This window comes from Ranitomeya imitator, chromosome 3, assembly GCF_032444005.1.
Source record: "Ranitomeya imitator isolate aRanImi1 chromosome 3, aRanImi1.pri, whole genome shotgun sequence".
Lineage (NCBI taxonomy): Eukaryota > Metazoa > Chordata > Amphibia > Anura > Dendrobatidae > Ranitomeya > Ranitomeya imitator.
Window position 1 is genome coordinate 69010769 of NC_091284.1, and position 26026 is coordinate 69036794.

Consider the following 26026-nt stretch of genomic DNA (forward strand, 5'->3'; position numbering starts at 1 on the left):
AGGAGAAATTGGACCACAAATGTTGTTGTCCAGTTTGTCCTGAGTACGCAGATACCCCATATGTGGGGGTAAACCACTGTTTGGGCGCACGGCAGGGCTCAGAAGGGAAGGCACGCCATTTGGCTTTTTAAATGGAAAATTAGCTCCAATCATTAGCGGCGACCATGTCGCGTTTGGAGAGCCCCTGTGTGCCTAAACATTGGAGATCCCCCACAAATGACCCCATTTTGGAAACTAGACCCCCAAAGGAACTAATCTAGATGTGTGGTGAGCACTTTGAACCATCAAGTGCTTCACAGAAGTTTATAACGCAGAGCCATGAAAATAAAAAAAAAATTTCTTCTCTCAAAAATGATTTTTTAGCCCGCAATTTTTTATTTTCCCAAGGGTAACAGGAGAAATTTGACCCCAATATTTGTTGTCCAGTTTCTCCTGAGTACGGTGATACCCCATATGTGGGGGCAAACTAATGTTTGGGCACATGCCGGGGCTCGGAAGTGAAGTAGTGACGTTTTGAAATGCAGACTTTGATGGAATGCTCTACGGGCATCACGTTGCGTTTGCAGAGCCCCTGATGTGGCTAAACAGTAGAAAGCCCCCACACGTGACCCCATTTTGGAAACTAGACCCCGAAATGAACTTGTCTAGATATGTGGTGAGCACTTTCAAGTGCTTCACAGAAGTTTATAACGCAGAGCCATGAAAATAATAAATACGTTTTCTTTCCTCAAAAATAATTATTTAGCCCAGAATTTTTTATTTTCCCAAGGGTTACAGGAGAAATTGGACCACAAAAGTTGTTGTCCAGTTTCTCCTGAGTACGCTGATACCCCATGTGTGGGGGTAGACCACTGTTTGGGCACACATCAGGGCTCAGAAGGGAAGTAGTGACTTTTGAAATGCAGACTTTGATGGAATGGTCTGCGGACGTCACGTTGCGTTTGCAGAGCCCCTGGTGTGCCTAAAAAGTAGAAACCCCCCACAAGTGACCCCATTTTGTAAACTAGACCCCCCAAGGAACTTATCTAGATATGTGCTGAGCACTTTGAACCCCCAAGTGCTTCACAGACGTTTACAACGCAGAGCCGTGAAAATAAAAAATCATTTTTCTTTCCTCAAAAATGATGTTTTAGCAAGCAATTTTTTATTTTCTCAAGGGTAACAGGAGAAATTGGACACCAGTAATTGTTGCGCAGTTTGTCCTGAGTATGCTGGCACCCCATATGTGGGGGTAAACTACTGATTGGGCACACGTCGGGGCTCGGAAGTGAGGGAGCACCATTTGACTTTTTGAATACAAGATTGGCTGGAATCAATGGTGGCGCCATGTTGCGTTTGGAGACCCCCTGATGTGCCTAAACAGTGGAAACCCCTCAATTCTAACTCCAACACATCCCTAACCCTTATCCCAACTGTAGCCGTAACCCTAATCACAACCCTAACCCCAACACACCTCTAACCACAACCCTAACCCCAACACACCCCTAACCCTAACCACAACCCTAATTCCAACCCAACCCTAACCCTAAGGCTATGTGCCCACGTTGCGGATTCGTATGAGATTTTTCAGCACCATTTTTGAAAAATCCGCGGGTAAAAGGCACTGCGTTTTACCTGCAGATTTACCGCGGATTGCCAGTGTTTTTTGTGCGGATTTCACCTGCGGATTCCTATTGAAGAACAGGTGTAAAACGCTGCGGAATCCGCACAAAGAATTGACATGCTGCGGAAAATACAACGCTGCGTTTCCGCGTGGTATTTTCCGCACCATGGGCACAGCGGATTTGGTTTTCCATATGTTTACATGGTACTGTAAACCTGATGGAACACTGCTGCGGATCCGCAGCCAAATCCGCACCGTGTGCACATAGCCTAATTCTAAAGGTATGTGCACACGCTGCGGAAAACGCTGCTGATCCGCAGCAGTTTCCCATGAGTTTATAGTTCAATGTAAACCTATGGGAAACAAAAATCGCTGTACACATGCTGCAGAAAAACTGCATGGAAACGCAGCGGTTTACATTCCGCAGCATGCCACTTCTTTCTGCGGATTCCGCAGCGGTTTTACAACAGCTCCAATAGAAAATCGCAGTTGTAAAACCGCAGTGAAATGCGCAGAAAATCCACGATAAATCCACAGCGGTTTAGCACTGCGGATTTATCAAATCCGCTGCGGAAAAATCCGCAGAGGACCAGAATACGTGTGCACATACCGAAACCCTAACCCTACCCCTAACCCTACCCCTACCCCTAACCCTACCCCTAACCCTACCCCTAACCCTAGCCCTAACCCTACCCCTAACCCTAACAATACCCCTAACCCTAACCCTAACCCTAACCCTACCCCTAACCCTACCCCTAACCCTAACCCTACCCCTAACCCTAGTTCTTACCACAACCTTAGTGAAAAAATATATATATTTATTTTATTATTGTCCCTACCTATGGAGGTGACAAAGGGGGGGTTATTTACTGCCTTTTTTATTTTGATCACTGTGATAGGTTTTATCACAGTGATCAAAATTCACTTTGGAACGAATCTGCCGGCTGGCAGATTCGGCGGGCGCACTGCGCATGCTCCCGCCATTTTGGAAGATGGCGGCGCCCAGGAAAGAAGACGGACGGACCCCGGGAGGCTAGGTAAGTATAAGGGGGGAGATTAGGGCACGGGGGGGGCATCGGAGCATGGGGGGTGTGGATCGGAGCATGGGGGGTGGATCGGAACACGGGGGGGTGGATTGGAGCACGGGGGGTGGGATTGGAGCACGGGGGGAGCGGACAGGAGGACGGGAGAGCGGAGCACAGGACGGAGGGGAGCGGACCACCGATCGGAGGGCTGGGGGGGAGATCGGTGGGGTGGGGTGGGGGCACATAAGTGTTTCCAGCCATGGCCGATGATATTGCAGCATCGGCCATGGCTGGATTGTAATATTTCACCAGTTTTTTAGGTAAAATATTACAAATCGTTCTGATTGGCAGTTTCACTTTCAACAGCCAATCAGAGCGATCGTAGCCACGGGGGGGTGAAGCCACCCCCCTGGGCTAAACTACCACTCCCCCTGTCCCTGCAGATCGGGTGAAATGGGAGTTAACCCTTTCACCCGATCTGCAGGGACGCGATCATTCTGTGACACAGCATATGCGTCACAGGTCGGATTGGCACCGACTTTCATGACGCATACGCTGTGTCACAGGTCGGGAAGGGGTTAACCACTTCTGAAATGCTGCAGAGGTGGCAAGGAGCAGCACATAAAAGAATTAAAAATAATTCAGAATAAGGGGTATATTGCAGTTTCTTGTTTTTACAAGAAGTTGAACATTTTTCCCGCTTATGATTATGTGAAAACCACTTTAACCTTTTCATCCTTCAAGCCTGTTTTCACCTCCATGACCAGATCAAATGTTAAAATTCTAACGATTGTCACTTTCTGTGGTAAAAACTCTGTAACACTTCATCGGATCCTACAGGTTATAAGAAGGTTTTTTTAGTGATATATAGTATTTCATGATAATGGTAAAATATGTTTGATATGACTTTATTGCGTTTGTTTGTGAAAAAATCCGAAATTTGGCAAAAATAGGAAAATTTAGCAAACTTTTAATTTTTATACCCTTAAACCAGACAGATATTTCACACGTAATAATTAATAAATAACATTTCCCACATGTCTACTTTACATCAGCACAATTTTTGAAATATAATTTTTTTGTTTGGAAGTTAAAAATATTGAAGTTGACCAGGGCTCAGAAGGGAAGAAGAATCGCTTGGCTTTTTGAAAGCAAATTAGACCCCCCCAAGGAATGCATCTAGTTGTGTTATATGAGCATCTTAATACCCCAGGTTTATTACAGAAGTTTATAATGTTGAGATATAAAGATTAAAAAATCTAATTTTCCCCACAAAAAATGTTCTTCTAACCCCATTTTTTAAAATTTTTAAAACAGGAGAATTTTCCACCACTCAATTTGTTGTGCAATTTCAGCACCGTTATGTGTACACTGTCTGCCCTTGTATGGGCAGTGTTTGCATAACCGTGAGATTGCCCAGCACATATGCAGGATTACAGCGCAAACCAGGTCAGTATGATGCTGGTTGGAGGGGGGTAATAGTATAATGGAGTGAGGAGACAGTTATTTCTTCCAGGCACCGTATGCCCCGGAGCCTGGAAGAAATTATTAACATAAAAGATTATAAATTAATTTATCCATGTCTACACCACAGCTATGAGGCATACAGGTAAGACTGGTTTAACTATTCAATTACCAGTATGCCCATAGTAATAGATAAAAATCGTCCAGGGGGTTACAGATTCCCTTTAATATGTACTTTCTACTCAAGTCCACTATTGTTCATGGAATCTTGAGATATTGATTCCTTACAATTTCCAATCAAATGGATAAACTGTATAAAAGTATTTGTTGACCTCCTCCTTTATATATATGGTTAGATATATAGTTTTTGAAAAAGTGTTAGCCCCTTCTTGATTTCTTACTTTTAGCATGTTTGTCTTTGCAGCGCTGCTACCTGCACCCCTGCATTCTCCCTCCATTTGGGACTCCAGCTTACTCCCCGGCATGTTCCCCAGCATGCTCTTGCTACTTCTTGCATTCTGCTGTGTGCGCACCACAGATCCCAGTGATGCGCACTCGCTTGCACTTAAAGGGGAAGTTTTGCATTTTGCTAAATTCCTTCAGCTTGTTTGCTCCCTGCCAAGCAATGAGCAAAGTCATTAGTTAATAAGGTGTACTACTAGTGAGTTGTGAAGTCCCTTGGTCCCAGAGTGGCCAGTGCCTGAACCTCGTTCCCTGGTCCCGGAGCGACCATTGCTTGAACATCATCCCCTGGTCCCAGTGAGACCAGTGCCTGAACCTTGTCACCTGGTCACAAATTGGCAAGTGCCTTAACCTTGTACCCTGGTTCAGAAGCAGCCAGTGCTGGAGCCTTGTCATCTGGTCCTGGAGCAGCCATGCCTGAACCTCGCTCCATGGTCCAAGAGCAGCCATGCCTGAACATTATCCCCTGGTCCTGGTGTAGCCAGTCATTTGCCTCAAGTCCCCTGGTCCTGGTGCAGCTCAAAGTCCCAAAGTCCCCTGGTCCCAATGTGGACAGTGCACAAACATTATCTCATGGGTCCATGAGTCACCAAACCCAGATCCAGGATCCAAGACTGGCATGTTTGAAATAAGTCTTAAATCATTGTCAGCGTACCTGACCCATGGGGTTAGCAACTGAAGTACTGGGTTCTGCCCAGAAGTAGTACATGGTGGCTACCTGCCACACAAGCCTGACCGCACCACTAGAGGCTCCAGTGAACACCAAGGTAGCTGCTAAGTTATGTCCTTTCCTGGGTAGGCCTGGCCCTGTGGTTCAGAGGGTCCAAAAATCCACACACGCCATGGTTGGGCATAACAGTCTCACATAAATGTTTCAGTTCACCAAACAAATTTAAATATTATACAAGGATAAACAAAAGTAAACACACAATGCTGTTTTAAGTGAAGGGCTTTATTATTAAGAAAAAGAAATCCAAATCTACAGAGCCCTGTGCGAAAAAGTGATTGCCCCCTTAACCTAATAACTAGTTGGGCCACCCTTGGCAGCAACAACTGCAATCAAGCAATGAGTTTTTTAAAACACTCTGGAGGAATTTTGGCCCATTCATCTTTGCAAAATTGTTATAATACAGCTACATTGTAGGATTTCCGAGCTTGAATTGCCTTTTTAAGGTGACACCACAGCATCTCAGTTGGATTAAGGTCAAGACTCTGACTAGGCCACTCCAAAGCCTTAAATTTATTTTTTTGTGCCATTCAGAGGAGGACTTACTCGTGTGTTTTGCATCATTGTCCTGCTGCATAACCCAAGTGCGCTTGAGCTTGAGGTCATGAACATATTTCCGGACAATCTCTTTCAAGATTTTTTGGTAGACAGCAGAATTCAGTTCCATTTACCACAGCAATTCTTCCGGGTCCTGAAGCAGCAAAACAGCCCCAAACTTCACACAACCACTGTTAGGACTGGCGGAATGCACCAAATAATGATAGTAGGGAATATGAGGAGCGTTCGCAGTCCGGGGTCCATCGTGCAGACTTGACACCTGCTGCTGAGTAATGGCGGATTGACGCTTGATCACACGTGGGTTTAGACCTTACCCACTGTGAATGAAAGTGAACTCTGTTGCTTCACAGAGTTGCCAATATACGCTGCCGCTGTTAGCAGTCACAGGGTGCAGCTGAAAGACACTAGTGGGATCCCTATGAATCACCCCCACTAAACTGGTGATTGGACTCGCTCTGACCCTCAGTGGCTTTTGAGCCCGTGCCTGAGGATGCCCTGAGTCAGATGCTGAGTCTAAGTGGCAATTCTCACCCTACTCTGACCGGTTGTCAAGAAAGCGCACTGATACCACACAGTGTCGCACTGGCGGGCACTGCAAAGAGATGCTGTAACGTGTGCTGAGTTTGCAGGTTAGCACTGTCGGGTGCTAGGTGTCATGCCATTCTGTCTGTTTCTGGTTTTTGGCATGACACTAGGTAGCTTCCACCATTCGCGAGCAGTCATCAACACAAGGATTGAGAATGATTAAGGAGCTTTCATCCATCGACAGACATTCATATACACACACGTTAGTAAGTATACACTAGCGCATGGCCGAGCGGCCATACAAACCTTTTATAGCAGTAGCAGACCTTCCAGAGGGTCCAATAGGAACAGCAACAGGACCTGAACATGAGATCACCGACCACCAATGGGAGGTCGTCCCGAGGGCATGCTCAGTATGAGAAAAGCGGCACTTAGTCCCAGAAAGGCCTGCTTGCTGCTGATTAGTACTGGCTACAAAGGCAGAGCCTGGAAAGGCAGCAGTAACCAGTCACACAACATCAGCATGAGCCAGATGCTTGAACCGACGTCTCTGCTGAGCAGGTTCCGATGGGGCTGGAGAAGAAAGGGAGACTGCAGCGGACATGGTTCGAGCTCCCCCCTGTGCAGCGGCAGGAACTCGACACCTAACAACCACCACCATATTTTGCTGTTGGTATGATGTTCATTTTTTTAAAGGCTATGTTACTTAAAGGCCACATGTAATGGCACATACACCTTTCAAAAAGTTCAATTTGTCAATCCACAGGGTATTCCCCCAAAAGTCTTGAGGACCATCAAGATGTTTTCTGGTAAAACTGAGAAGAGCAGTGATTTTTGTCTTGGAACTTTGCCATGCAGGCCACTTTTGCCCAGTCTCATTCTTATGGTGGAGTCATGAATACTGACCTTAAATGAGGCAAGTGAGGCTTTTGTCAGCCGGCCACTCCTGGGAAGGTTCACCACCGTTCCATGTTTTCACCATTAGTGGTTAACGGATATCACTGTGGTTTGCTGGAATCCCAAAGCTTTAGAAATGGCTTTATAACCTTTTCAAGACTGATAGATCTCAATTACTTTGTCCCTTTTTTTCCAGAATTTCTTTGGATTGTGGCATGATGCATAGCTTTTGGTCTACTTCAGTGCTACTTGTCACGCAGATCCTATTTAAGTGATTTCTTCATTGAGAACAGGTATGGCAGTAATCAGGTGTGGCTAGGGAATTTGAACTCATCTTCCCAAAGATGTGATAAACCACAGTTAATTTGTTTTAAGAAATTGACCACTGACGTCATTGTTGCCCCCAATCAGCGACCATCTGCTGAAGACATTACTGAGACGTTAAGGGAAAGTCCCTAGGACGCTAATACTGTTCATATAATACCGTATAATTTTGATTCATTGGTGTACGTATATATCAGTAGGCAGCGCTGAAAGAATAAACTCAGCTACTGATATATAAGTGGCAGTGGCCAATGTGTTAAAGGGGGTCAATCACTTTTTCACCAAGGGCCCTGTAGGTTTGTATTGTTTTCCCTTAATAATACTTTCATTTAAAAATTGCATTTTGTGTTTTCTTGTGTGTTATCTTTGACTAATATTTAAATTTGTTTGGTGATATGAAACATTTAAGTTTGACAAACATGCGAAAGAATAGGAAATCAGGAAGGGGCAAACACTTTTCACACAACTGTATCATACTTGTTTTAGATGATAATTAGCTAGATCTGTTTGTAACAGTGCAGTGTGGACAAAGGCTCCAGCACAGTTTTGTTTTCAGTCAGCATTTATTAATTTGGGAGTATAACATGATCTAACCATACTTTATATTTGATAAACACTACATTATTACATTATTTTTATATTTTTTTACTTGTATATTGATATTTAAAAAATAATTGGTATACACTTTATAATTGCATTTATTAATTTTATATATTTACAAAAAAAACTGTTCGGATTTAATAAGTATAAAGTGGAAAGTTGAAAATATTTATGAGCTTCTATTTAATGGGTAATTCAATTGTTATCAATGTTAAGATGCACTAGTGTATAATAGACAAATTTATTACTTTGTATTCTTGACATATATGGGTGGGTTTCCTGAATAATTTTGTGTATGCAGCTTAACATATAATTATCTGATATGCTTACATGATTGACACTAGTAACGGCGTGGCATCTGCACCATTCTGCATTTCTTAAGAGCGCATATTCATCTAAATTAGTGCTCAAACTGCCCAAGTGACTTGATCACATGACTGACAACAGTAATAACACTACATTGACACTATTTTATGTGTGGTGATGACGTGCTATGTTAGAAATATAATAATTCACTTACTATGCATCAAACAATTTGTAGCATATGTCTTACTGGTATTCAAAAAGCAAACTGGAGCCTTGGCATGCCGGTGCCCTGACGGCTTTGCACTGTTATCTTGGATGATCCATGACATGCATTAGGTTTAGGAAGTACAGATACTATTTCACAGGTCTTGTCACCACAGCTACTGAGGAAGATGGTTTACCGCAGAGATTCACTTAGCAACTATCTGACCCAAATGGACCATCATTTTGAACCTCATTTGTGGTAAAATAAAAACCTCATTTGGCACTAAACAATCCAAAATTTCATACCCTAACCAGTTTACTTTTTTGGTATTTTTTGTGCTATTTCCATATACTCTTTGAACTTTCCTATGGTATATATGTAAAGATCTGTATTTTGCAATCACTTTGATACTCTATTAAGTATTAAGTGGTAGGTTGTGTCTAAGGAGAACTGTTATTTACCATAAGTCAGTGATCCCCAACTCCAGTCCTCAATAACCACCAACAGGTCATGTTTTCAGGATTTCCTTAGTATTTCACAGGTGATGGAATTCCAGCCTGTGCAATTGATGCAATTATCACCTGGGCAATACTAAGAAAATCTTGAAAACATGACCTGTTGGTGGCTCTTGAGGATCGGAGTTGGGGAACACTGCTTTAAGTCATAGTTGTCCATTTTGTTGCATGTTGACTTTGTCACGAGTCATGGCTATAAGGGTTTTTTTGTACACTTTATAAATGTATAGATTTCTTCATCACTTTATAAATAAAATAAATAAATATTTTTAATTTAGTCATTCAAAAAGGAAAAAACATTCCTCAAAATATTTAAGATCAATGTTTCTCACAAAAAAAGACTCAGGTTTAATTTTTCGCTATTCTAGAATTTCGCCCCTTTATAATGTTTGACACATTATAAGGTAATGCATTGACGTAAAATGTTACCTGTTGTATTACTTTTAACTGAATATTTGACTCCTGTAAAAGTCCCACAAATCAAAATAGATATATGACATATGGTTTAAGATTGGAGAAATAGACAAAATTATGTCTTTAACATCGTATTACACATACAGATAAAAAAACAGTTAAATTGCTATTGCTAATATGATTCTTTCTAAATAAAGTAAATATCTGTGGAAAAAGAAAAAGAATATTATTTATTGTCCAAGATTAGAAAAATAAGTATTGTTCATTTTTTATTTTTGAAACACAAAGCCACCCTTTTCTCTAGTTTGTGTGTGGTGTTACAGACTTTAATGGAGTCAAGATACAATACCACAGAATGCCTGTGCTTCTTTGGGAAGAAAGAAACCATGTTTTGTTAATTGCAGTCAAAACCTTTTAGATCATACAAACAAAAATAAATACACAAATTCTTGTTAAAAATACAATTTCTCCTCCATAAGTTTCTTATTATAACGTTTCTATTAAATAAGTTTTTTCACCAGTTCTAGCATGCGAAACTGGTTTACATCGTGAATTAGTGGCTGTAGAGCTGAGTAAAACATGGTTTTTATTTTTGAATTTTTCCTTTCAGGAGAATTAGCTTGTAAAGTATAGGGTATCATTTATTTTAACTTAAACTTAGTGTTTCCAAACATTTGTGCCTGTGGGCGTGTACTTCTTCAATCATAAATAGGCAGCATCATGCAGTGAAGACCACCTCTCCCCATTAATCTTTGCAGCAGTGTAGAAATACAATGGAGGTGAGTCATTTATCATTGCAAATATTTCCTTATCTCATCTCACAAAAGCCAGTGTGGGGGAAGGGTGAGAGTGAACAGCACTATGAGATGAGACCTAGAAGTGTTTGTAATGATACATAACTCTGCAGATAATATGTAGAGATACTATACAGCAGGGTTGAGTTATGTATCATTAGAAATACTTGAGATCTTTTCTCATTGTGGCTGTTAGCTCTCCCTTCCCCCACAATGACAATAAGATAGGGGGAAGGGAATCTGGAAGGGTTTATTATAATACAAAAGTCAGCTCTGCTGTATCTATACTCTGTAGCTGCAAAGACCAATGAAGGAAGGAGGATGTTTTATTTTCTCCCCTGTATGATGCTGCCTGCTTATGATTGGTCAACCTCATGCAGGGGAAGAAGCACACGATCTCAGACACAAATCTTTGGAAACACCCAGTTGAAGTTAACATAAATTATATCCTAAACATTGCAAGCTAATAGCTCTTCAACAGACAGGAGAACTCAGGGGAAGAAGTACACATCCCCAGATACAAATCTGTGTTACTACTTCAGAACTCAGATCCCTGTGACTTTTTTTTGCTGTTGTTGCGGACTATGACCCTATCAATTATACTGGAGACTTACTGTGTTTAAACCCTTAATGAATGGCTTAAATGGTGTTAATGACTAACCAATTTTATGCATTTATCCTTTGCCACATTTTAGTGACCCTAAATTTGTTTTTTCACCAGCACAGGTTTATGAAGCCTTATTTTATTTGTGAGTAATTGCATTTTTTTACACCATTTGGGGGTTTCATATAAATAATTTTGTAATTTACATAATTTTGTTTTCTATATTAAATAAAGTATTTTATTTGCATTTTCCAATTTATATACTGTTGAAATTTCAAATTAAGTAAACCTTTCAACTTAAAAAATCAGGTTTCATAGTGGAGACTTATATTTATTTATTGTTTTTATAAAATATTGCCCTAATTTCTTTTTTTCTCATAAAAACCCTAGCACCATGAAAAATATCTGCTTAAGGTGACTGAAGTCACAAGCAGAGCAGATTTTTCTTTTGCAAAGATCCAGTAGCTCTGCAATGCCTGGCAGACACTAAGCATTTATGTGATTGCCAGGTTAAATTGTAGTCATTAAGTTCTATGTAGATGGAAAAAGAAAAAAAAAACAAGTGATAAACAGCTTCTGTCTTCTCTTGCCCCGTGGCTGACACTGACAGCAGGAGACTTGAACTTCTCCTGCATGAGGGTTAGTGTTATAGGAGCTACATCAAAAGATGCTGCACCTGGGAGTCATACTGCATGTGTCAAAAGAGAGTTGATGGTCAAAAAAGGAATACAAGTCTGATTTTCTAAAACGTCTGTATGGGAATCCCAGCCACTGGTACAAAACACTTTTGGAATGAATTTCATATACAGCATATTGCATTACAGCAAAGACGAGGAAAAGACAACTCATGGTTTTGTACCTAGCTAATCAAAATGAAGATCCTTGATGGAATAATGTTAAGGAGCGGTATTTCACAATGCATTTCCACGCCGGGCTGGCATCTTTCTCAAGTGTAAAACCCAAATAGTACCTTTTTACACTTCGTACCAACAGTATGAAAGGTGCCAAGTGTAAAAAGGTACCATTGGCTTCCACCCTTGAGAAAGATGCCAGTTTGGTATGGAAATGCATTGTGCAAGAAAAACTGCTCCTTTATATTAATGGATAAAGAATATTCATTTTGGTTAGTTCAGCCCAAAACCAAGGATTGTCTTTTCTTCAAGCATCCTGGTGTAGCTCTTCCCCCAGCCATGGGGCACCAGCAACCTTTATTGAGCTCTCAAGGAGTCGTGCCTACACAACTCGCTCAGATGAGGACATTACCTGGGTCTATTTTCTCTTTTTATAAAGGTATCACCTTAAGGTCTGGTACCCTCTGTTTCCCTACAGCAGTTTTATATAACAGTAAAGATGTGATTTTGATGGCTGTCTGGTATAAAGTTTCTTTCATGTTTATGTGCCTGTAAGGATGTTATTAGCTTGACAATAAGAGTGTTTGTTATCAGTGTCACAATTCCTCTGCTCAGAGTGTCTGGGACTCAGTGGTTGACAGCTCTGTCATCCTATCCCATGCTGGGACGTGCTGAGCTGTCAGCGCTTTGATTGACAGCTCAGCTGACCTATCTGAGACTGGGAAGTGTTCTTCATAAATGCCAAGCTATTTAGGTGAGCAGTATGGCCCAGCTTACTGCCAGTCAAGGTTATTCTAAGCTTGTGCTCGCTAGTGTGTGTTCGCCTCATGCCTGTGCTGTAAGTTCTGATCTTCTGTTGCTGACCTTTGGACAGTGTTCTGACTACCCATTTGTTATTGCCTCTTTGCATCTGATGTTCTGCTGCTGACATTTGGACCATGTTCTAACTATCCATTTGTTATTGCCCCCTTGCTTATCCGCTATTTCTCTGACCTGACTTACGACTTTGTATTTTCCGTTGGTTTACTACTTTCTCGTTTTGTATTGACACCAGAACATCTGACATTGTTGACTCACGGCCTGTCGGTGGGTTGTGACTAGCGTCACATTGTCTAATCCACAGCGTGTCCATGTGTTGTGAAAAGCTTAGCAATCAGGTCACAAAATAGGGTATTATGTGCCAGGGTCATATATCTCCATGCTTTGCCTAACTCAAGACTTAACACAGCACAAGGTTGTACAGTAGGGCCCACAGACTTCTATGGGTGCAATATTATGACTCCATACAACTTGGGAGGTTATGGTGAAATATATTGTTGCCTTCGCTAAAGATTTTCTTTTTTCCTTGCTGTCTGACCTCCAACCGCATACCTGAATTCAAGAGTCATCCAAGAGTCTGTTAGAAAAGATCCCAGTGGGACATAAGTTTTGTCCCTTTTATGTGATATCATAATAAAACAATGGCTACTCCATTATGTTCAAACACCTCTTTCATCTTGTCAGGAACCAGGCACTAATGAGGCGCGCATGACCCTTATGACCATTATACACATTTAGACCTAGTACGAAAAGGAAATATAGAAAATGTGAAATGTAAGACAGTATAGAACAATAATGATCTCCAACTCAGTCAAAGCTTTTATCATGATATTGAGCCCATATAAGTATAATATAAGCAGATTTACATTCCATATCGAGATTAATTATACCACTCAGCAATCAGATCCGATGTTTTGAAGACAAGGTGGGGAAAGAACCCAACAAACTATTTTGACATTCTGCATTATAGTTGAGTAATTACTGTACTCTTCAAAAGTAATTAATTCTGAACATTACCCATGTGGTAGTTTCATTAGTAACCTTATTGTTAAAATATACCACTAATGAAGAGCTATAATGCTGCTGTAAAGGCTACGTAATAAAATCTCTCTACTTTGAATTCATCTTTGTTAACAAATTAAGTTGCAAAGCATTTCATGCACAGTTAATTACAGCATAAAGTATGATTCAGAGGTAGTGCAACATTTACATATTTTAAAAGACCTTTCCAGACAATTGACCAATTAGATAAAACACGGTCGACAGTGAGTGATGGAGAAAAAGGTAATTTGATATTTTTTTCCATTTCAGGACAATCTTCTAGTATACGACATAAAACTATCAGAACATATGCTGCATTCAAAGACTCTTTATCTAGGAGAAGCGAATATTTGGAAAATGCTCACACTAAACTATATATAATAAAAGCCGAGGAATTATGAATTTATACCCGGAAACATAACTTTCCATTGCACATAAAAGAAAGCAAATTCTGTTGCTGAAGTGAAATTTTCTCAAGATCCAAATCTTTTTAATCATCCAATATTTTAATCATCCAATAAAAAATGTTTTAAAAATTTGTACAATGTTAAAATGTACAGATGTATCCACCCTTATCTTTCTCTGAATTTCTATAAAAAAGTTTATCACTAGATATATTAATTACCTATCCATGATTCCTGGGTGTTTAAATGATGTGTAGTCAGTGGAGGATGGATGAGAATGTATACCTCTTAATCTATTCATACAAGGAGCTTTGAGACCACTGTTCTCATAATCGATGGGGGTCATCAAGTACATTTCTATTTGCATATATACAGTATATATCTATATAGAGACAGTTCGGTACTGTCCCGATTGGGAACACCTTGTTGCAGTGGGATGGCTTTTCCATTTTTCTGATCAAAACAATTTTAACCAAGTCCCATATGTTATTTACAAGTACTATTAATATATATTTTCTTACTACAGGGAACGTGCTCATTTTGTTATATTAGATTCTGTCTGTTAAATAGCCACAGTGTGAATGCACATTTATTCATTGCATTTATACTAACATATGCTCTTGCTCAATTTGTTTAGGTTTTGGCATAGTTTTTTGTATTCTCAGGGCTCCCCCTTTTTGCGTTGTTTATATTGTTTATATAGCTTTCCATGGGCAGGTGTCTGAAAGTCCTAGTCTTCCTTTATCTATTTTTACATCTGCTGATGCATAGTGAGGTGAACTACAAGGACTAGCACTGTCTTGCCGCGGTGGGATGGCATTTACATTCTTTTTCATCAAAACAATGTTCACTATGTTATTAAAATGTACCATTACTCTTCATTTACTTACTACGGGGCAGGCTCAGAATGGCTCATAGGGGAACAGGGGAATCCCCTGGTGGGCCCCTGTGCAGATACAGGCCCCCAACCCTAATATATGGGTAGAACATGGGATAATTCACATTATTTACGCTGCATAAAAAAGCAGCATCTCATCATTCATTAACCAAGTGTAATATTTGTATGCAGGTGAAAAGTGGGCCCCCAAAGTCATTGTTATTGGTGGGCCCTTGGCACCCCAGTCCGACACTGCTACAGGGTATTTGCTCATTTTGTTTTAATCTTAGGTTCTGCTATCCTGTGTATAGGCTATAAAAGTATTTTTTATTACAACATATCAGAAAAATTCTCAACAAGCAAAAATCATATATCACAACCATGGATGGACACCAGGGCTGGACTGGGACCAAAAAGCAGCCCTGGCACAAAATAATTCACCAGCCCATATACAATGAATGTCTTCACCCAAATCATAGAACACTGACAGGTTGTGTCAACTTTTGCTTTACTTGTTACACCAAGTTGTTCAACTTAAAACATGTAAACCTGCAGTGGCCATAGCGTGAATAGACAACAGTTCAATACAGACAGCAAGAAGACTATTATCACACTGCAGACTATACTAAAAAATACAACACTGATCAGTCAAAACATTTTGTATCCACGCCATAGGGATTGTTCACTAGAAGAATGCTCCTAGTTTGCGCAATAAAATAAAAAACAAATAAGTAAAAATTCTTAGCAGCTGTAACGATGACTCCTCAGCTATGATTGCTGTGTCCCCCAGCATTCTCATGACCTAGTCTGCAGCGTTTATGTCACATAAACAATCACAGGACATTGATGATCTGCAGCCTTCATACTACAGTTTGTTAATAACGGAGTGCTCTTGTGCAATAAACAATATCATGACATCTGCTGGTGCAGCAGGAGGCTAGGCAATGCGTGGGAGCGCTGCCAGTAAATCGATTTAAAGCATAGTGCCATATTTCTCTCATCTTGCGGACTATACAGCTCACTTTGCACACTACTTTGACCAGAGAAATAGCCCCAAACAAACTGCATCTATCTCCATGACTATGGAATTGCCAAAGACACATTGAATAAGACCTGAGGACAGGTGGAAACATCACTCAAATATAGTCGTTTTAGAATTTTTTCCTGCGCTTTACCTATTTCTACTTTTTCTGTTCCTACAAACTGTTAATAAATATTATTTTTTGGCATCACCACAAAAATACAAAGCGTGTGGTGGATTTTCATTAAATGGACTAAGGGTCATTTGGCCCATTACACCACCACCACGCCATACGACAAAGTGCAGGCCAATACCTTTACTACTAGTCAGTGATGGTGCACAGTTACAGCCACCGCTCACCATGTACTTAGCCGGCTGTCAGTCAGTGACAGTGCACAGTTACAGCCACTGCTCGCTACGCACTGAGCCGGCTATTAGGCAGTGACAGCTGCTCCTCACTATGTACTGAACTGTGACTGAAGGCACGTCTCTATAACTGAAAACGGGAGAAATAAAATGAATTTCCTCCAGGCAGCAGGACACCTTTACAATGCTATTAACCTGTAGATTGCACCCATATCTGCAGGTTAATAGCTTTTTGACATGACAAATTCCCTTTAAAGGTGTAACACCTTCTGAATCCCTGTTTCCCCCAGTATAATAATATCACCTATTGTCACCTCCAATGCTGCACCGTTCCAACACAGGATCTCCCAGGTATCAGGTGATATTGTTATGCATGTCACGTAATCCCTGTGGACAATCAGCGCTGGCTGTGCTCTCCTCTCCAGTGGACAAATTGGATTTCCAGAGGAAGTGAGAGATGTAGCTGCTCTTTCACTTCCTCCAGATGTCAATGATGTCCATAGGAGAGGAGAGCAAAGCCAATGCTGATAGTCAGCAGGGATTACATGACATAATGTCACATGATATCCAGGAGATCCAGCACCAACACTGGTGGAATGGCACCAGCACTGGAGGTGACTATAGGTGATATTACTGTATTGGGGAAACATAGTTAATGAGAAGCGGTTGTCCAAATAGTGGACAACCCCTTTAAGGTCAGACAGCAGCTCCTAGGGCCTTGATTCATCAAGACCCAATACTGGTGCCGGTCATACAGGGCTTGATGAGATGTGCTGGATTTATTATGCCTCTTATTCATTCCTGCTGGGTCTTAAAATTTTTAGACTTATCAAAGCGTTTTAAGCCAGATTTTTGGCTGAAAACACTTTGATTAATTGGGGCCTACGTGTCTCTATGCCCGAACATCGCCATATACTGGACCACTACTGTTATGATTCAGTGACCTTGGAGCTGCATGAGAACTTTCACTGGAGAAGGTGGCCACTATACTGACCGCAATCCTGAACTTAACACTGCAACTAGAAGTAGCCGTGGAGTGTACTTAACACATAGACACCTCGTCACAGCCGAAGGACTAAATACCCCTAAAGATGGAAATTGGAATACTATCTTGCCTCAGAGAAAATCCCCAAAGGATAGAAAGCCCCCCACAAATATTGGCGGTGAGTGGGAGAGGAAAAAACATACACAGGCAGAAAAACAGGATTTAGCACAGGAGGCCACTCTAGCTAGATAGGACAGGATAGGACAGAGTTCTGTGCGATCAGTATTAAAACCCTTCAAAACATCCACAGCAGAATATACAAAAAACTTCCTACATCTAACTAAAAGATGTAGGAGCGTAAATCTGCAACTCCAGTGAATCCTACAATCAGAGCAGGAATAAAACTGAAAGAAGCACACAGCAGTGTGCCACAGATACAAAAAACAAACACTTATCTTTGCTGAATTTGGCAGCAAGCAGGAGAAGCCAGAAAGTGATCCAGCACTTCACAAGGAACATTGACAACTGGCAAGGGCTAAAGGATCCTGCACACCTAAATATCCCAGTCAGAATTGTAATCAACCGATACACCTGGCCAGGACTGCGAGTCAGAGACAACTGCATTCCCACCTACAACCACTGGAGGGAACCCAAGAGCAGAATTCACAACAGTACCCCCCCTTGAGGAGGGGTCACCGAACCCTCACTAGGGCCCCCAGGACGATCAGGACGAGCCAGATGAAAGGCACAGACCAAATCAGCAGCATGGACATCAGAGGCAAAAACCCAAGAATTATCCTCCTGGCCATAACCCTTCCATTTGACCAGGTACTGAAGCTTCCGCCTCGAAAAACGGGAATCCAAAATCTTCTCAACAACATATTCCAACTCCCCATCAACCAACACAGGGGCCAGAGGATCAACAGAGGGAACAACGGGCTCCACATATTTCCGCAACAAAGATCTATGGAAGACATTATGGATAGCAACAGAGGCAGGAAGCGCCAGTCGAAAAGACACCGGATTAATAATCTCAGAAATCCTATAAGGACCAATAAACTGAGGCTTAAACTTAGGAGAAGAAACCTTCATAGGAACATGACGGGAAGACAACCAGACCAGATCCCCAACCCGAAGCCGGGAACCAATACACTGACGACGATTAGCAAAACGTTGAGCCTCCTCTTGAGACAACACCAACTTGTCCACCACATGAGCCCAAATCTGCTGCAACCTGTCCACCACAGAATCCACACCAGGACAGTCAGAAGGCTCAACCTGCCCAGAAGAAAAACAAGGATGAAAACCAAAATTACAAAAGAAAGGCGAAACCAAGGTAGCAGAACTAGCCCGATTATTAAGGGCAAACTCGGCCAATGGCAAAAAGGCCACCCAATCATCCTGATCAGCAGACACAAAGCATCTCAAATAAGTCTCCAAGATCTGATTAGTTCGCTCGGTCTGGCCATTTGTCTGAGGATGAAATGCAGAAGAAAAAGACAAATTAATGCCCAGCCTAACACAAAAGGCCCGCCAAAACCTAGAAACAAACTGGGAACCTCTGTCGGACACAATATTCTCTGGAATACTATGAAGAACGAACCACACGCTGAAAGAACAATGGAACCAAATCAGAAGAGGAAGGCAATTTAGGTAAGGGCACCAAATGAACCATCTTAGAGAACCGGTCACAAACAACCCAGATAACAGACATCTTCTGGGAGACGGGAAGATCAGAAATAAAATTCATCGAAATATGCATCCAGGGCCTCTCAGGGACTGGCAATGGCAAAAGCAACCCACTAGCATGGGAACAACAAGGCTTGGCCCGCGCACAAGTCCCACAGGACTGCACAATAGAATGCACATCACGTGACAATGAAGGCCACCAAAAGGACCTACCAACCAAATCTCTGGTACCAAAAATGCCAGGATGACCGGCCAACACGGAACAGTGAACTTTAGAAATCACTCTACTAGTCCAACTGTCAGGAACAAACAATTTCCCCACAGGACAGCGGTCAGGTTTGTCAGCCTGAAAGTCCTGAAGAACCCGTCGTCAATCAGGGGAAATGGCAGAAAGGACCACCCCCTCTTTCAGAATACCGACCGGCTCTAAGACCTCAGGAGAATCAGGCAAAAAACTCCTAGAGAGGGCATCAGCCTTAATATTCTTAGAACCCAGAAGGTACGAGACCACGAAATCAAAACGGGAAAAAAACAAGGACCATCGAGCCTGTCTAGGATTCAGCCGTTTAGCAGACTCGAGGTAAATCAAATTCTTATGATCGGTCAAGACCACAATACGGTGCTTAGCTCCCTCAAGCCAATGTCGCCACTCCTCAAACACCCACTTCATAGCCAACAACTCCCGATTGCTGACATCATAATTGCGTTCAGCAGGCGAAAACTTACGGGAAAAGAAGGCACACGGTTTCATTAAGGAACCAACAGGATCCCTCTGAGACAAAACGGCCCCTGCCCCAATCTCAGAAGCGTCAACCTCAACCTGAAATGGAAGAGAAACATCCGGTTGGCGCAACACTGGAGCAGAAGTAAATCGATGTTTAAGCTCCTGAAAGGCAGAGACAGCCGCAGAGGACCAATTCACCACATCAGCGCCTTTCTTCGTCAAATCGGTCAAGGGTTTAACCACGCTGGAAAAATTAGCAATGAAACGGCGATAAAAATTTGCAAAACCCAAAAATTTCTGAAGGCTCTTCACGGATGTGGGCTGAATCCAATCATGAATGGCCTGAACCTTAACCGGATCCATCTCTAAAGACAAAGGAGAAAAAATGAAGCCCAAAAAAGAGACTTTCTGCACCCCAAAGAGACACTTAGACCCTTTCACAAACAAGGCATTGTCACGAAGGATCTGAAGTACCATCCTGACCTGTTGCACATGAGACTCCCAATCATCGGAAAAAATCAAAATATCGTCCAAATATACAATCAAGAATTTATCAAGATAAGTCCGGAAGATATCATGCATGAAGGACTGAAAAACAGATGGAGCATTAGAGAGTCCGAATGGCATCACAAAGTATTCAAAATGGCCTTCGGGCATGTTAAACGCAGTTTTCCATTCATCACCCGAACAAGATTATATGCCCCTCGAAGGTCAATCTTGGTAAACCAACTAGCTCCCTTAATCCTAGCAAACAAATCGTAAAGCAAAGGTAAAGGGTATTGAAACTTGACCGTGATTTTATTCAAGAGGTGATAATCTATACAGGGTCTCAAGGAACCATCTTTTTTAGCAACAAAAAAGAACCCCGCTCTCAACGGTGAAGAAGATGGCCGAATATGCCCTTTCTCCAAAGACTCCTTAATATAGCTCTGCATGGCGGTATGTTCAGGCACAGATAGATTAAAAAGTCGACCCTTAGGAAACTTACAGCCTGGAATCAAGTCAATAGCACAATCGCAGTCCCTGTGCGGTGGAAGGAAACTGGACTTGGGCTCATCGAATACATCCTGAAAATCAGACAAAAACTCTGGAATTTCAGAAGGTGAAGAAGAGGAGATTGACATCAAAGGAACATCATTATGAACCCCCTGACAACCCCAACTAGTCACAGACATGGACTTCCAGTCCAACACAGGATTATGTACCTGCAACCATGGAAAACCCAGCACGATAACATCATGCAAGTTATGCAACACCAGAAAACGACAATCTTCCTGATGGGCTGGCGCCATGCGCATGGTCACCTGTGTCCAAAACTGGGGCTTATTTTTAGCCAAGGGTGTAGCATCAATGCCCCTTAAAGGAATAGGGTTCTGCAAAGGCTGCAAGGGAAAACCACAACGCTTGGCAAACTCAAAATCCATTAAATTCAAGGCGGCGCCTGAATCCACAAACGCCATGACAGAAAATGATGACAATGAGCAGATCAAGGACACAGATAACAGAAATTTAGGTTGTACAGTACTGATGGTAATTGAACTGGCGATCCTCTTTGTCCGCTTAGGGCAGACAGAAATGACATGAGAAGCGTTGCCACAATAATAACACAACCTATTTTGACGTCTGAAACCTTGTCGTTCCGTTCTAGACAGAATTCTATCACATTGCATAGGCTCAGAAATTTGCTCTGAGGATAACGCCACAGCGCGCACAGTTCTGCGCTCCCGCAGGCGTCGGTCAATCTGAATGGCCAGAGACATAGAATCACTCAGACCGGAAGGCGTGGGAAACCCCACCATAACATCTTTAACGGATACAGAAAGCCCCCTTCTGAAAATTGCCGCCAAAGCATCATTATTCCATTTAGTCAACACAGACCATTTTCTGAATTTCTGACAATACAATTCTGCTGTCTCTTGACCCTGAGACAGGGCCAACAAGGTCTTCTCAGCTTGATCCACAGAATTAGGTTCATCATATAATAGTCCTAAAGCCTGAAAAAAGGAGTCAATATTAAGCAAAGCCGGATTCCCAGATTCCAGGGAAAACGCCCAATCCTGCGGGTCGCCATGCAGCAAGGAGATTACGATTTTTACCTGCTGAATGGAATCACCAGAGGATCGAGGTCTCAGGTCAAAAAACAGTTTACATTTGTTTTTAAAACTCAAAAATGTAGACCTGTCACCAGAAAACAAATCAGGAGTAGGAATCTTTGGTTCTAAAGCAGGAGTCTGAACAATATAATCAGAAATACCTTGCACCCTAGCAGCAAGCTGGTCTACACGAGAAGCTAATTCCTGAACATTCATGCTTGCACCAGGCTCCTCAGCCACCCAGATATTAAGAGGGAAGAGAACACAAAACAGAATGGAGAAAAAAAATGGCTCAAGAGCTTCCTTCCCTTCTTCTGAGATGCATTTAACTCATTGTTGGCCAGTTGTACTGTTATGATCCGGTGACCTTGGAGCTGCATGAGAACTTTCACTGGACAAGGTGGCCACTATACTGACCGCAATCCTGAATTTAAAACCGCAACTAGAAGTAGCCGTGGAGTGTACCTAACACACCTAGACACCTCGTCACAGCCGGAGGACTAAATACCCCTAAAGATGGAAATTGGAATACTATCTTGCCTCAGAGAAAATCCCCAAAGGATAGACAGCCCCCCACAAATATTGGCGGTGAGTCGGAGAGGAAAAAATGTACACAGGCAGAAAAACAGGATTTAGCACAGGATGCCACTCTAGCTAGACAGGACAGAATAGGACAGAGTTCTGTGCGGTCAGTATTAAAACCCTTCAATACATCCACAGCAGAATATACAAAAAACTTCCTACATCTAACTAAAAGATGTAGGAGCGTAAATCTGCAACTCCAGTGAATCCTACAATCAGAGCAGGAATAAAACTGAAAGAATCACACAGCAGTGTGCCACAGATACAAAAAACAAACACTTATCTTTGCTGAATTTGGCAGCAAGCAGGAGAAGCCAGAAAGTGATCCAACACTTCACAAGGAACATTGACAACTGGCAAGGGCTAAAGGATGCTGAACACCTAAATATCCCAGTCAGAATTGTAATCATCCGATACACCTGGCCAGGAATGCGAGTCAGAGACAACTGCATTCCCACCTACAACCACTGGAGGGAACCCAAGAGCAGAATTCACAACACACTACATTACATACAATTTACCATACTACATAATGTATAAATATAGAAACTTATATGATATGCAAGTACACAGCACACATGCTGTTCAACACAGGATCATTAGATACATATCACATAGTCACACAGGCACACACATCATACGTGTACACAGCACACATGCTGGACACAGCAGGCTCATTACATACACATCATATAGTCACACAGGCACACATTATATACAAGTACACAGCACACATGCTGGAATAACAGGCTCATTACATACACGTGATATAGTCACACAGGCACATACATAATAATAATAATAATAACTTTTATTTATATAGCGCCAACATATTCCGCAGCGCTTTACAAATTATAGAGGGGACTTGTACAGACAATAGACATTACAGCATAACAGAAATACAGTTCAAAACAGATACCAGGAGGAATGAGGGCCCTGCTCGCAAGCTTACAGACAATGAGGAAAAGGGGAGACACTAGAGGTGGATGGTAACAATTGCTTTAGTTATTCGGACCGGCCATAGTGTAAGGCTCGGGTGTTCATGTAAAGCTGCATGAACCAGTTAACTGCCTAAGTATGTAGCAGTACAGACACAGAGGGCTATTAACTGCATAAAGTGAATTAGAACATGATGCGAGGAACCTGTTTTTTTTAGTTTTTTTTATATATAACTAGGCCACACAGGGATCGTTAGGTTAATGCATTGAGGCCGTAGGCCAGTCTGAACAAGTGAGTTTTTAGGGTACGCTTAAAACTGTGGGGATTGGGGATTAATCGTATTAACCTAGGTAGTGCATTCCAAAGAATCGGCGCAGCACGTGTAAAGTCTTGGAGACGGGAGTGGGAGGTTCTGATTATTGAGGATGCTAACCTGAGGTCATTAGCGGAGCGGAGGGCACGGGAAGGGTGGTAGACTGAGACCAGAGAGGAGATGTAGGGTGGTGCAGAGCCATGGAGTGCTTTGTGGATGAGGGTAGTAGTTTTGTACTGGATTCTGGAGTGGATGGGTAGCCAGTGTAATGACTGGCACAAGTACAAGTAATAAATGTACTTAGTAGGCTCGTGTTGTCTAAGGCTGCCGTCACACTATCAGTATTTGTAAGCCAAAACCAGGAGTGGAACAATTAGAGGAAAAGTATAATAGAATGCTTGGCGGTGCTCCTCTGGTCCTTACTGCACCTGACTCTCATCACTGCCATGCAGCCTATCGCTGCTCACGGCGCAGGTCCTTTCGCACTCAGCCATCTGCCAGGAAGCCCCTCTCTTTTCCGCGCAATCCTTCTTATACTCTCCTGACTCACCATGCCCCCTCTCTGCAGGTCATGGGTCTCTTCCATCCTCAATTTCCTTTACCCCTGCAACAGGAAATGTGCCCTCGGCAGTTCTGGACCCGGTGCTTCAGCAGCAGTTGCAGCCTGGTTCTCCCTTCTACACCCACACACTACAGATACTGTGCCTCACACAGAAGTATTACACCCTCACGCACTACAGATACCACACACACAAGTATTACACACACACTACATAAACCATATGTCACACACTACAAACAACACACACACAAGTATTACACACACTACAGAGACTGCACACACAAGTATTACACACTCACACACAGTACAGATACCTCACACACAAGTATTACACACATACACTACAGACACCATACTTCACACACTACTGATACCACACACATACACTATAGATACCTCACGCACAAGTATTATACATTTACACTACAGATACCATACTTCACACACTACTGATACCACACACATACACTACAGATGCCTCACACATAATTATTACACACACACACACTACAGATACCATACGTCACACACTACAGATACCACTCACAAGTATTACACACTCACACACTCCACAGATACCACAAACACAAGTATTACACACTCACACACTACAGATACCACACACACAAGTATTACACACTCGCATACTACAGATACTACTCACACACACAAGTATTACACACTCATACACTCATTACTGCCCTAACTGGCGTATGGGGCCCGATCAGCAAAGGGGGCCCGCATCGGGCCCCATCTCTTCTGCTGATCGGGCCCCAGTGGCAGGCTTCTGCTGTTCAGACACAGGTTCAGTTACCCTATTGCCATATGGGCCTGTTCCACAAGGCAATAGATAAAACTGCCAGCTAATCGGAGGCTGGCAGCTGATGTCAGTATGCACATCGCCAGCGTATGACATCATTGTATGACACGATTGCGCCATTGAAATGCCTGGAGGGATCAGTATCACTGCAGTAGCACGGCAAGGTAAGAAGAAAGGTTTTTTTATTGAAAGCGGCAAAACACAATATGTTTCACAGGCAGGATGGAGAAACATGGACCATGTGTCTCTATCCTGCCCGTGGCAGGATGGGAGACATGGGGGCAGGCTGGGATGGGAGACATGGGGGCAGGCTGGAGACACGTGGCAGAATGGAGACATGTGGCAGAATGGAGACAAGGGCCAGAATGTAGATACGGGGTGAGATGGAGACATAGGGGCGGAATGGAGACAAGGGGCAGAATGAAGACACAGGGTGGGATGGAGACACAGGGCAGAATGGAGACACTGGGCAGAATGGAGACAAGGGGCAGAATGGAGAAACAAGGGCAGAATGGAGAAACAAGGGCAGAATGGAGACACAGGGCAGAATGGAGACACGGGGCAGAATGGAGAAACAAGCACAGAATGGAGACATGGGAAGAATGGAGACATGGGGCAGAATGGAGACACGGGGCAGAATGGAGACAAGGGGCAGAATGGAGACACGGGGCAAAATGGAGACATGGGGCAGAATGGAGACAAGGGGCAGACTGGAAACACGGGGATGAGATAGAGATATGGTGCGGGATGGAGACACAGAGGCAGGATGGGAGACACAGGGGCAGAATGTAGACAAGGGGCAGAATGGAGACATGGGCAGAATGGTGACAAGGGGGCAGAATGGAGACAAGGGGCAGGATGGGAGACACGGGGCAGAATGGGAGACATGGGGCAGGATGGGAGACACGGGGCAGGAT